We start from the raw sequence: 11,419 nt of genomic DNA, 5'->3' as shown, positions 1-11,419 counted from the left end.
ACATTATAATAGAATTATATAGTAATGCCTCATAATAATAGAAATGTATATTACTGTCCACATTATATAAAAAAATTAATGACCCCACACAGTGAAGCCAGAGACTGCCCAGCAGGCCAGCCTGTGAAAAACACAAGCCGCTCAGTGCAGATGCGTCACTGGAGCCGAGTGAAGGGAAACAGCTAGATACTGCGTGAAAAGGCCCCAGCCAGTCCCAAGGCTCTTCTCTTCATGCCAGCCGCGGCCGCCAGGAGAGGAAGCGTGATGTGATCTCATGACTCCCTGTAGCCATGACAAACTGGGAGGCGCCATCATGCTGCCGAACACCGTAGTCTTGTTGGTCAGCAGCGCATTATAATTGCGGTAATGGCAGTCACAGGTGCAAAGTGTGCAGTGGGTAGTACTGCGAACCTGCTGCCAAATTCTCGAGGGTACTGCGTACCTGCATACTTGCACAGCTGTTTGTCACTAAATAAGAAGTTGCCCATTGCAACCAATCAACTGCTACGTATAGTTTTATAGAATGCACTTTATAAATATTACCTCAACACTGATTGGTTGCTATGGGCAACTTCTTTACTGGCTCATTTCTCCACTCTTTTCGCTGCTCCATGAATAGACCCTATATTTGAACGCCATTCTAGTGAGCTTGTCCTTGCAAAGTGCCGAGTGGGGTGACCGGGCCTCACCGCCATACACAGGGGCATTTCCGACGGAGGGTTCCCTGGGGAACCCTACCAGAACTACATCTCATAGGCTTCAATGGGCTACCACCATTATTGGGAATGCAAAGCATTCCTGATATTGATACATCAGGCAGCATTGCATCCCCCATAAAAGCGGCTGTGGGCGGCAATGGAGAGATCGCAGCAGGTATCGGAGAGGCATGCTTCGATCCTTCCTTCATACATTGCAGGGATAAATAGTATTTGCGGCTAGCCCCCCAAAACGGGTGTTTCTGGGGACATAGCCGCAAATACTGTTTGTTAAATGGGCCCCTCAGGCAGGTGTGGAAAAAATGCTGCAAAGTAAGAGGAGAAATCTAAATCAAATCAATGTTTGGTGTGACCACCCTTTGCCTACAAAACAGCATCAATCCTTCTAGGTACAGTGGGGCAGATGTATTAAGTCTGGAGAAAGGATAAAGAAGTGATAAAGCAGTGATAAGTGCAAGGTGATAACGCACCAGCCAATCAGCTCCTAACTGTCATTTTTCAAATCCGTAATGATTGGCTGGTGCGTTATCACCTTGCGCTTATCACTGCTTTATATCTTGATGACCTGAGGACAGGGTGATTACCCCGAAACATGTCGGATTAAACTGACCACGTTGTTACCTGCTTAAGACGTCTGTTTGAGTGCCGCCTTTTTCCTCATCTGTATCCAGAGGTATTTGCCTCCAGGAGGGCACACACACACTGCTCAAAAATAAATAAAGGGAACACTAAAATAACACATCCTAGATCTGAATGAATTAAATACTCTTTTAAAATACTTTGTTCTTTACATAGTTGAATGTGCTGACGACAAATTCACACAAAAATTATCAATGGAAATCAAATTTATTAACCCATGGAGGTCTGGATTTGGAGTCACCCTCAAAATTAAAGTGGAAAAACACACTACAGGCTGATCCAACTTTGATGTAATGTCCTTAAAACAAGTCAAAATGAGGCTCAGTAGTCTCTGTGGCCTCCTCGTGCCTGTATGACCTCCCTACAACTCCTGGTGATGCTCCTGATGAGGTGGCGGATGGTCTCCTGAGGGATCTCCTCCCAGACCTGGACTAAAGCATCCGCCAACTCCTGGACAGTCAGTGGTGCAACGTGGCATTGGTGGATGGAGCGAGACATGATGTCCCAGATGTGCTCAATTGGATTCAGGTCTGGGGAACGGGCGGGCCAGTCCATAGCATCAATGCCTTCGTCTTGCAGGAACTGCCGACACACTTCAGCCACATGAGGTCTAGCATTGTCTTGCATTAGGAGGAACCCAGGGCCAACCGCACCAGCATACGGTCTCACAAGGGGTCTGAGGATCTCATCTCGGTACCTAATGGCAGTCAGGCTGCCTCTGGCGAGCACATAGAGGGCTGTGAGGCCCCCCAAAGAAATGCCACCCCACACCATTACTGACCCACTGCCAAACCGGTCATGCTGGAGGATGTTGCAGGCAGCAGAACGTTCTCCTTGGCGTCTCCAGACTGTGTCACGTCTGTCACATGTGCTCAGTGAGAACCTGCTTTCATCTGTGAAGAGCACAGGGCGCCAGTGGCGAATTTGCCAATCTTGGTGTTCTCTGGCAAATGCCAAACGTCCTGCACGGTGTTGGGCCCTCATACCACCCTCATGGAGTCTTTTTCTGATCGTTTGAGTAGACACATGCACATTTGTGGCTTGCTGGAGGTCATTTTGCAGGGCTCTGGCAGTGCTCCTCCTGTTCCTCCTTGCACAAAGGCGGAGGTAGCGGTCCTGCTGCTGGGTTGTTGCCCTCCTATGGCCTCCTCCACGTCTCCTGATGTACTGGCCTGTCTCCTGGTAGCGCCTCCATGCTCTGGACACTACGCTGATAGAGACAGCAAACCTTCTTGCCACAGCTCGCATTGATGTGCCCTCCTGGATGAGCTGCACTACCTGAGCCACTTGTGTGGGTTGTAGGGAGGTCATACAGGCACGTGGAGGCCACACACACACACACTACTGAGCCTCATTTTGACTTGTTTTAAGGACATTACATCAAAGTTGGATCAGCCTGTAGTGTGTTTTTCCACTTTAATTTTGAGGGTGACTCCAAATCCATGGGTTAATAAATTTGATTTCCATTGATAATTTTCGTGTGATTTTGTTGTCAGCACATTCAACTATGTAAAGAACAAAGTATTTAATAAGAATATTTCATTCAATCAGATCTAGGATGTGTTATTTTAGTGTTCCCTTTATTTTTTTGAGCAGTGTATATACAATATATATATATATATATATATATATATATAACAGCAGCATTTTGAGATCAAGGCTTTTTGAGGGCCATATCGTCACTTCCAGGACTCCTTGTTCTTCTTGACATTAAGAACCATCTTCAGCGTAAAGAATAACAAAGAGTCCTGGAAGTGATGATATGGCCCCCACGGAGCCCTGAGCTCAACATCATTGAGTCTGTATGGGATTACATGAAGAGACAGAAGGATTTGAGCAAGCATACATTCACAGATGATCTGTGGTTAGTTCTCTAAGATGTTTGGAAAAACCTCCCTGACGAATTCCTTAAAAAATTGTGTGCAAGTGTACCTAGAAGAATTGATGCCGTTTTGAAGGCAAAGGGTGGCAACGCCAAATACTGATTTGATTTAGATTTCTCTTCTGTTCATTCACTGTGCATTTTGTTAATTGATGAAAATAAACTATTAACACTTCTATTTTTGAAAGCATTCTTACTTTCTTTATTTTTCCACAGCTGCCTAAAATTTTTGCACACTACTGTACATATATATTAGAGATGAGCGGTTCAAATTTTAAGAAATCCGAACAGCTCCGAACTTCCAGGATCTGAGGCAGTCGAGCCAGGGCAAGGATCTGCCCTGGCTGCCTCGGATCCCGACCTGAGGTAAAGCCACGATATCCCACTGTCGGATCTCATGGTTTCGGCTCGGGCACCAATTTCCCAATGGGCTGACCGCTGATTGGCTTAGAGAGCCGTCTGTCATGGCTCTCAGCGAATCAGCATGTCCCCATAGACTTTAATGGGGCAAGATGGCAGCCCACACAGCGCTAATGTCACTGTTGCCCCCAATGCCGACACCACCGACCACGCTGCTGACTCTGCCACACTGCCGGCACCCCTACACTGCTGACACCCCCAAACTGAGGACACCGCCGGCACTCCAGCACTGCCAACACTGCCTGCACCCCCGCACTAAGGACATTGTCGGCCCTCCAGCACTGCCGACACAACCGGCACCCCCACACTGCCAACACCGCTGATACACCCCAGCACTGAGGACATCGCCGGCACTTACTCATTGCTGACACTGTCGGCACCCCTGCACTGAGGACACCGCAGACACTCCTGCACTGCCAACATCGCCAACACTCCAGCAGTACTGACGTCACTGGCAACCCTGCACCGAGGACACTGCCAGCAATTCAGACACCCCTGCAGTGAGTACACCCATGGAACCCCCACATTTCCGACACAGCCAGCAGTACCGATTCTGCCAGCAACTCTAAACCGAGGACACTGCCGGCACCCCAGCACTGAGGACACCACCATAACTGTAGACACCGCCAGCACCCCAGAAGTACGGACACCGCCGGCAACCCCACACTGAAGACACTGCCAGCACTGCTAGCACCCCTGCAGTGAGGACACCCCTGGCACCCCCGCACTGCTGACACAGCCAACAGTACCGACACCACCAGCAACTCTGCACTGAGTACACCACCGTTACTGACGACACCGCCAGCACCCCAACAGTACGGACACCGCCGGCAACCCCACACTGAGGACACTGCCAGCACAGCCAGCAGTACCGACACCACCAGCAACTCTGCACTGAGGACACCACTGTCACTGCCAACACCGCCAGCAGTCCAGCAGTACCGACACCCAGGACGTGCAGTCAGGGGAGGCAGGGAAGGCAGTGCATCCCCTGTCATAATGATTAAAATAATACAAATATCCTACTTTGCATTATTCTAATAATTTTTAGCATAAAAATGCAGCCAAATCTCTGTGGGAGGCAGCGAGAGCGCTGCCTCCCACTGACAATAATAAAGTGGCTGAAGTGGGGGGCGGAAGGGGCGCGGCCAAGCTGTGGGCTGGAAAAGCCCATTGAAAAACTGAGGCACCAGAACGTCTGCCTCATTGACAGGGGGCTGTGCCTTCAGCAGAGGCAGAACTCTGGGAGGCAACGGAGTCATCTGCCGCCGGGCTCCTGCTCTGAAGGGGGCACCTCTCCTCCCATTCTGTGACACCATTGAATTAAGTTAATTGATAGCTGCCGCTATCTCTCAGTGGCCGACTTCCTCACTGGTCCCTGCACCTTACAAATCACACCCACTTTATTATACTGAATATACACATTTTACAAGCGTCATACCCAGGATTAGGACCCATGACCTGTTACACTGGAAGCAGACACCTTACAGATTAAGCTGTTTGCTCCTGTATAGGAAATATGAGAATTCTAACTATATGAAGATACTTCTCTGACAATTACACGTAACTTCTACTTCATATAGTTAGAATTCTCATAACTCCATCAGTAAAGTGTCTGCTGTTAGTGTAACAGGTCATGACTGCTAATGACTGCTAAGGTCAACTGGGTATGACTGCTAAGAAATGTGTGATTTAAAATAAAAGACAATTAAATGTATAAATACAGTATATACATTTTTTCAGAACACACGCACACATACATACATATATTTATCTTAATATAGGAAATAGGGGGGCACCAATATTTATCTTGCCTCCGGGCAACTGGGACGAACTTACGCCACTGGCCTTCAGCTCACATCAAGGCACACTCCTGTCAATCAGGCAGACGTGATTGGACAGTGGCAGGGGTGGACTGACCCGGGTGGGCAGGGTGTCAGATGCCATTCCCCCAGGACGGTAACATTTTAAGAACTCACAGACCAGCATTTCCTTCAGGAGGTAGCGTGACATTCTGTCACCAGCCGCTTCTCCCTGTGGACACAGCTCAACCACGGAGCTTCTGCAGCTCCTCATCTCCTCCAGTTTAGCAGGACCTGCAGCTGCATGACTGCCCTACCCTCTCTCTGGCCGCTGACAGCTCCCTGCAGCTGCGGGTGTCCCTCTGCTTGTGGACAGCAAAGTGGTCATGGTGCTGGGCGCTCAGTGGAGTGATGAAGGGAAGGGCAGAGCGGTGGATCTCCTGGCTCAGGATGCGGACATACAGTAGTGTACCGCTGCCAGGTGAGAGCAGGGCCTCATTTTATGTAGCATACCTCCCAACTTTCATTTCTTCTAGGGCCCGATTTTAGGGGCCCGACCAACAGGGACTATTCCCACTCTCCACAACATCCATAGAGTGGGAATAGAAACTGTGGCTACTGCAGGTCGCCACCGAGCCCGCAAGGGGCTTGTTGCGCTCGCCCCCCACCCGCATGGCATTCCACTGCCAGGATACTCGCACAGCATCTATTTACCACTGCTCTGCTCAGAGCAGCGGGTGACAGGGGGATCTTCCAACTGCCCCCCCCCCCCACCCCACCACAGGACACTGCAACCCGCGGGTGGGACAGAGCGTGAAAAACGGGACTGTCCTGCCAAAATCGGGACAGTTGGTAGGTATGCTGTAGCACTAGCTGTTGAGGACGGGGAGTGTGACTAGTAGCTGAGGAATTCCTGCTGTGCGGTTAGCGAGGTTAGCGAGTTTAGCTAGTGCCTCCACAGGCATTTACCTCACCACACGTCATTGCCGACACCACCGGCAACCCCACACTGAGGACTCTGCCAGCACTCCTGCACTGTCGACACTCCTGCACTGAAGACACCACTGGCATCCCCTGTCACAGTAAGTGCACTATTGGTGTAGCCGCCCTGCACTGTATCCTGCATTGTATCCGACCCAAACTGTATCCTGCACTATAAACATCCCACACTGTATCCAACCCACACAATATTCTGCACCGTATCCAACCCACACTGTATCCAACCCACACAATATTCCGCACCGTATCCAACCCACACAATATCCCGCACCGTATCCAACCCACACTGTATCCAACCCACACAATATCCCGCACCGTATCCAACCCACACTGTATCCAACCCACACAATATCCCGCACCGTATCCAACCTGCACTGTATCCATCCAGCAATATATCCAGCACTGTATCCAACCCACACAATATCCCGCACCGTATCCAACCCACACTGTATCCAACCTGCACTGTATCCATCCAGCAATGTATCCAGCACTGTATCCAACCCACACAATATCCCGCACCGTATCCAACCCACACAATATCCCGCACCGTATCCAACCCACACTGTATCCAACCCACACAATATCCCGCACTGTATCCAACCCACACTGTATCCAACCTGCACTGTATCCATCCAGCAATGTATCCAGCACTGTATCCAACCCGAACTGTGGGCCTAATTCAGACCTGATCGCTAGCAGGCGATTTTTGCACTGCTGCGATCAGATAGTCGCCGCCTACAGGGGGAGTGTATTTTAGCTTTGCAAGTGTGTGGTCGCATGTGCAGCCGAGCGGTACAAACTGATCTTGTGCAGTCTCTGAGTAGCCCAGGACTTACTCAGCCGCTGCAAACACTTCAGCCTGTCCGGGCCTGCAAACGCTTGGGAACGCCTGTGTTTTTCCAACCACTCCCAGAAAACGGTCAGTTGACACCCACAAACGCCTTCTTCCTGTCAATCGCCCATGCGAACGGATTCGTCGCGCAAACACATCGCTGAGCGGCGATCCGCTTTGTACTTGTGCATACGCATGCGCAGTTCGGACCTGATCACAGCCGTACAAAAAAACGCTAGCAAGCGATCAGGTCTGACTCACCCCCTGTATCCCACACTGTATCGAGTCAGTACTGTATCCGACACACACAGTCTCCAACTCTCACTGTATCCGACCCACAGTGTATTCCGAACTGTATCCAACCCACACTGTATATAACCTGCACTGTTTCGGATCCGACCAGTAATATATTCCGTACTGTGGGCCTAATTCAGCATGGATCGCAAAAGCAAAATCTTTCTCTTATGGGCAAAAACATGTGCACTGCAGGGGAGGCAGATGTAACATGTGCAGAGAGAGTTAGATCTGGGTGGGGTGTGTTCAAACTGAAATCTAAATTGCAGTGTAAAAATAAAGCAGCCAGTATTTACCCTGCACAGAAACAATATAACCTAATTCTACCTCTCTTTGTACATGTTATATTTGCCCCACCTGCAGTGCACATGGCTTTGCCAATTCAAGAAAGATTTTGCTTTTGCGATCCATGCTGAATTAGACCCTGTATCCAACCCGCACTGTATCCAACCCACACTGTATCCAACCCGCACTGTATCCAACCCGCACTGTATCCAACCACCACTGTATCCAACCACCACTGTATCCAACCACCACTGTATCCAACCACCACTGTATCCAACCACCACTGTATCCAAATACCACTGTATCCAACCACCACTGTATCTGACCCGCACTGTATCTGACCCGCACTGTATCTGACCCGCACTGTATCCAACCCGCACTGTATCCAACCCGCACTGTATCCAACCACCACTGTATCCAACCACCACTGTATCCAACCACCACTGTATCCAACCCGCACTGTATCCAACCCGCACTGTATCCAACCCGCACTGTATCCAACCCGCACTGTATCCAACCCGCACTGTATCCAACCACCACTGTATCCAACCCGCACTGTATCCAACCCGCACTGTATCCAACCCGCACTGTATCCAACCCGCACTGTATCCAACCCGCACTGTATCCAACTCACACTGTCTACCACAGTTGAGCCAGCCAGCCTTTGGCCACTATTGGTGAAAACAATATTGTGAGCTGTGAGGTAGTAAAAATTGAGTGGAAATGATTGGAAATTAATGTTATTGAGGTTAATAATGCTCGAGGAACAAAAAAAGACCCACATTATGTGATTTTATCTTTTTTTGTCAATTAAAAAAAAAATCCAAATCTGAATCCAAAGCCAGTCACGGCGGTTTTGCAAATGCAAATCCAAATCCAAATCCAAAACCGGCCAATGAATCAGAACCAAATCCAGCAGAAATGGGATTAACCCATATACTTTATCATACCCTCCATCTGTACCTTTTTAGCAGGTACAGTACCTTTTTTATGATCTGTACCGATTTTTGGCTTTCAAACTTCCATTGAAAGTATAAGAAAAGGGGTGTGACCACGCCACCTTTACCCGCGGCCATGCCCCCTTTACCCGCCACCATGCCCCCTTTACTAATTTGTACTGATTTTTATGTGTAAAATGTTGGAGGCTATCTCCTATATAATAGCCCAGATCTGTGACTTTGTGCTTCATTTGCTAACGCTGGGCGGAGTCAAAACACTGGGCGGAGTTAGTCAAATGAGTCACAGATCTGGGCAAATCTATAGGAGACTTGGAGCAGGAGCAGATGGTATGGGCATGGCACAGGCAGGGGTGCATACCTCCCAACTTTCTTTAGGCAGGAGGGACACGCACAGCAAAAAGGGGGCATGGCCAATGGGAAAGGGGGCGTGGCTTCGCGGGTGGACCCGCGATCGCGAGCCCCGCCCCTGTTTTCGTCAGTGAGGGGGCATGCCCAGCGCTCTGTGAGCTGCTGGCATGCCCCCAGCGGCGGATTATGAGTCAGGGGGGCCCAGGGCACTTGAGACAGGAACCCTATCTCATTGCTGTGCCTGCTGTGGGTTTGGGGGCGTGGCCTAATTGTGGCCCTCGTGGCCACGCCCTTTTATGCAAATTCCAGTATTTTTTTTTAAATGGGATTTTGGCCCCTCAGCTAGGGGTAAATCCAGAGGGGGTGGTTGCTCCCCCCTACACACCCGCACAGGCAGAAGAAAGCAGGGAGGCTGCTGCCTCCCTGCACCACCACAGACCTGCCAACACGCAGCAGAGTGTGCTGACTGTAGCACAATGCTGCTGCTGGCAGGACGGGGAGCTTCAGAGCTGGGACAGAGCTACTCCAGCCGGGGGGCCCCCTAAAACTGTGAGGCCCGGGGTACGTACCCCCTGGGCCCACCCTTAATCCGTACCCCCTGATGCCCCCTCTCCCTCTGTCTCCACTAAATAGACGCTGTGTGCATGCTAAGCAGAACAGCAAGTACAGTAGCTTCCCAACTGCCCCCCACCCCCCCACCCCCACTGCGGGACACTGCGGCCCACGGGTGGGACAGACCCAAAAAAATGGGACTGTCCCGCGAAAATCGGGACAGTTGGGAGGTATGGGTGTGTGTGAGGGGGTATGCCATACAGACAGACGGGCACCGGCTCACTATGTACTTGACCCCCCACATCAGCATACTCAGCAGGGGCTCTCTGGTGCGGAGGAGCGTCACTTTCTGGCACACTCCACGCTTCTTAGCTGCAGTTTTGTGGGGCACCTGCCGCTGTGCAGGTTCCGTACTGCCTCTGTTATCTCCAGCCCCGGCAACCCCACCACTTTAGCCGGCGGGCAGCGCTGCAGAAGTCCGCGCTGCTTGCAGGCTCCGACCCCCTCCTCCCTCCAGCCGCAACGTCTCCTGTGGGCTAACCAGTCATTCCCAGTCTCCCCTTACCACAGTGCCCGGCAGCCGCGAGGTCCGCGCCGCGTGAATGCTATGACCCCCTCCTCCCTCCTGCCGCAGCGTCTCCTGGGGGCTAACCAGTTGCTCCCAGTCTCCCCTTGCCACAGTGCCCGGCAGCCGCGCGAGGTCCGCGGTGTGTGACTGAGGAGTGGGGGGGAGGAATGCGGACAGGCAGAGGAAGCAGGACTCCAGCCTGAGAGAGTCAACCATGCCAAGTCTCCACCAGCAGTAGATCCAAACAGGTTGGAGTGGAACAGCAGCAGCCAGCAGCAGTGACTCCGGTAAGACACATCTGTCTGTCACCACTGTTTTGTCCCTAATACCAATCTCTCCCGTGCCCTGTGTTCTGTCATGTCCCTGCCACCCCTGGCCTTGCCCTGTCACCCTTATCCTGGCCCTTTCACCCTTATCCTGGCCCTGTCACCCCTATCCTGGCCCTGTCACCCCTATCCTGGCCCTGTCACCCTTATCCTGGCCCTGTCACCCCTATCCTGGCCCTGTCAACCAAATCCTGGTCCTGCTGCCCCTACCCTGGCCCTGTCACCCCTATCCAGTCCCTGTCATTTCTGTCCTGGCCCCGTCACCCCTGTCCTTGCCCTGTCAACCGCTGTCCTGGCCCCGTCACCCCTGTCCTGGCCCCGTCACCCCTGTCCTGGCCCCGTCACCCCTGTCCTGGCCCCGTCACCCCTGTCCTGGCCCTGTTACTGCATACCCTCCAACTACCTTTTTGGCAGGTACAGTACCCGCAGCGCCTCCAGACCCCTCCCCAATGCACCACACCTCCGCACCTTTCCCTCCACCGCATGCGACACTCCACCCCTCCCCCACACGCTGTGCCTCCAGACCCCCTACACCACCAGCGGCTCCCACTCCCCAACCCCTCCACCACCCACAGCACCTCCAGACCCCCTCCACGATCCACCCCCCATATATGTCTCCCCCCACACCTGCCCCCCTCCACCCACAGCATCTGCAGACACCCTCCTCCATTCGCGATCCCCCCCTCACCCACCCACGGCACCTCCGCACCTGCCCCTCCACCACCTGCAGCGCCTCCGGACCCCCTTCCCCGTCCGCCGCACTACCCGCACCTGCCTCTCCTCCACCGCGGTGCCTC

General features: G+C 52.0%; 2 protein-coding genes across 2 annotated transcripts in view; both read right to left on the bottom strand.

Annotated features, from left to right (window-relative positions):
- LOC134949452 (flotillin-1-like) overlaps positions 1-11,419 on the bottom strand; it is a 65,398-nt gene that overhangs the window by 34,921 nt on the left and 19,058 nt on the right. The window lies entirely within an intron of this gene.
- Positions 1-11,419, bottom strand: part of LOC134948033 (flotillin-1-like) — a 34,452-nt gene that overhangs the window by 4,263 nt on the left and 18,770 nt on the right. The gene's annotated exons all lie outside the window — the stretch shown is intronic.

The sequence above is a fragment of the Pseudophryne corroboree genome, chromosome 8, assembly GCF_028390025.1.
Source record: "Pseudophryne corroboree isolate aPseCor3 chromosome 8, aPseCor3.hap2, whole genome shotgun sequence".
NCBI lineage: Eukaryota > Metazoa > Chordata > Amphibia > Anura > Myobatrachidae > Pseudophryne > Pseudophryne corroboree.
Note: the sequence above shows the minus strand (reverse complement) of the source record. Positions and strands in the feature narration are given on the sequence as shown.